This window comes from Herpailurus yagouaroundi, unplaced genomic scaffold (genome assembly GCF_014898765.1).
Source record: "Herpailurus yagouaroundi ecotype Mexico unplaced genomic scaffold, PumYag 180, whole genome shotgun sequence".
Taxonomy (NCBI): Eukaryota; Metazoa; Chordata; class Mammalia; order Carnivora; family Felidae; genus Herpailurus; species Herpailurus yagouaroundi.
The window spans coordinates 1,033,904-1,037,117 of record NW_024412411.1 but is presented as its reverse complement, the minus strand read 5'-3'; positions in this window follow the sequence as shown (position 1 = coordinate 1,037,117).

Sequence of the window (3,214 nt, the reverse complement as noted above, 5' to 3'; positions counted from 1 at the left end):
CTATGGAAGAGGGAAGGGATTAAATCAAGGATTATCCCTGGATTTCTGACCTTACTACAGGATGGATGGCCAGAATATGTGCTAAGATGGCAAGGCATAAGAAGGAAATTGTTTGTAGGGAGATAAGATTTTAATTTTGGCTGTATTGTTTAAGATTGTTATGGAACATCTAAATTGGAGAGGTCCAATAGGCAGTAGAATATACTCGTCTGAAACTCAGAGTAGAAGCTATACAATTGGCAATTCCCCGAACATAGATAGTAACAACAACAACAACAACAACAACAACAACAACAACAACAACAAAACTCACAAAAGACAAAAAATAAAAGAAAAAAGTGAGAGGAAAAAGGGAGGACCTAGAAAGGTAGCATGACAATAAAAGGGAAAATAAAAGCAGAGAGAAAAGGAAAGAGCGAGGGGAAAGAAGCAATAGCTAGGTCAGTATAAGGGAAGGAGTGGAGATGGAAGTTAGCTTGGAAAGGATTGGAAATTAAATGAGGTTGTAAATGGTGTAGAGATCAAATACAGTCAAGTTTTTATTCAAATTGTGCTGTGAAGGGGAATCGAGTTAAGGGGTTGTTAGATGGAAGAGATAAAGCTGAAGAATACAGGATGGTGTTGATGTTAATCAAGATCAACACTGTAGAAAGGGGGGCAGATTTGTGTGTAAGATAGTAATGACAAATAGCATGTGCAAAATGCTTCATAGTTTACAAGGTTTATTCTTATATGATTTCATCTTTCCTCACAATAACATGGTGAGATGATCATGGGAGGTATGGTTATTGTCTCCAGTTACAGGTCAAGAAGCTAAAACTGAAAAAATATCAGATTAATGTTAGTTTCTGCTAGTAAGTAGACTGATGGCACAATCATTACGTGAGCCTAAGTCTTTAGATTCTAAAACTTTTCCCTGTACCAGGGTGATGAGTTAGAGTTTTATTTCTTTAACTTGAACACTCCAGATTTCAACTGTCTGTGGAACAACCAAGTAGAGGCAGAAGAATATAGTGATTTGAGTCATTGGATTTGAAGGCAGGAAACGAGTTCTCAAAGTTTAATATTTGACATTTTTCAAACATATGATTGTCAGTAAGTAACTTAACCTTAACTTTCTCAATTAAAAAGAATGCCCATATTTACTGAGCACATCTTTAAATTCTAGATTTAGGCTAATGATTTTTATTTTTATTTTTAAATTAAAATTATTTTTAAGTTTTGAGACATAATTGACATAGAATTGTATTAGTCTGAGGTGTTCAACATAATGATTTGATATATGTTTATATTGCAAAATGTTACCAAAGTCTAGTTAGCATCCATCACTTCACATAGTTATGACAACTTTTTGGTGATGAGAACTTTTAAGATCTACTTCTTTGCCACTTTCAAATGTATGATATAGTGTTGTTAACTGTAGTCATTATGCTATACATAACATCCCCAGAACTTATAATTGGAAGTTTGTACCTTTTGACTACCTTCACCTATTTCTCCCATCCCTAGCAGCTACAAGTCCGTTTTGTTTCATTTTAAGAAATTTAATTCCAAAGTAGTTAACACACAGTTATATTAATTTCAGGTGCACAATATAGTGATTCAACAATTCCATATTTATTTTAAAGCACCTTGAGAGCAGAGACTATATATTACTCAGTGCTCATCAAAATACTCCCAATCCCTTTCACCTATTTTACCCATCCCCCACCTACCTCCACCCTCCACTAACCCAATGTTCTCCATAGTTAAGAGCATTTCTTTGGTTTGTCTCTTCCCCCAACCCCCCTTTGTTAATTTGTTTTTTCTTCTTAAATTACACATAATGAAATCATATGCTGTTTGTCTTTCTTTTGACTGGCTTATTTCACTTAATGTTATACTCTCTAGATAGATCCATGTTGTTGCAAATAGCAAGATTTCATTCTTTTTTATGGCTGATAATATTCCTATGTGTATCACTTTTCTTTATCCATTCATTCATTGTGCTAATGGTTTTACAATCTCTCAATTCTAAGGAGAAACTTTTTTTAAATTTTTTTTTCAACGTTTGTTTATTTTTGGGACAGAGAGAGACAGAGCATGAACGGGGGAGGAGCAGAGAGAGAGGGAGACACAGAATCGGAAACAGGCTCCAGGCTCTGAGCCATCAGCCCAGAGCCTGATGCGGGGCTTGAACTCACGGACCGCGAGATCGTGACCTGGCTGAAGTCGGACGCTTAACCGACTGCACCACCCAGGCGCCCCTAAGGAGAAACTTTTAAGATATAAACTGATAAAGAGGGAAGCACAGATAAAATTGTGGGACACAAATGTTTACGCTTTTTCAAAGAGAACGATAAAAGGGATAAAAATGAGATAGGAAGATAAAGGACACCAGAATGAAAAAGAATGGTATGAAGTTTAGAGGTCAGTCTTGCAAAAAGATGGGGGTGGAGGATCTCTTCCTTTGAATGTCATGGATGCTAGAAAGCAAAGTGGGTGAAGGTAGAAGCATGTAGAATGGAAGTTAAAGTTAGGTGAAGGAAAACAATAATAGATCTTCTCATGTTCTCAAATTGGCTAGAAGTAGGGCTTTAGTTGGTCAAATTTCTGAGTGTCAAAGGCCTATTGAGCCCCTATTAGAGAAAAATTTATAGAACTTGGAGGAAAGTAAATTATTAGAAGGGGCTAGGTTTAATTATTTTTCATACAGACAAGCTAGACCTTTACAAAGTGGTCCTTAGTCACACAAAGGTAACAAAGTTCTTCCACTCAACTCCTCAATGAGGGTTGCCTTGTGATACTAGTTAAATGGTATTTAATGTTCTGATCACCTCATGATTTTAAAATACCTTGAGAGCAGAGACCATGTATGTTTGATAATGTATATTAGGATTATTTTCTAATTTAAGGTCTAGAATGATATCAAGGGCTAATCCTTCCATGTGAATGATCAGAGCTTGAACTTGAGTGCTAGAACTCTGCTGACACAGGATACTCTCTGGACAGGTCCTGTGGAAGTAGACAATAGGAACAGAAGAGGATTTCCAATGGTCACATCAGCCTCCAACATCACCTCAACCCATCCTTCAGTCTTCGTGTTGATGGGGATTCCAGGCCTGCAGCACCTACATAATTGGATCTCCATTCCTTTCTGCTCAGCTTATACTCTAGCCCTGCTAGGTAACTGCACCCTCCTCTTCATCATCCAGACCGATGCCGCCCTCCACGA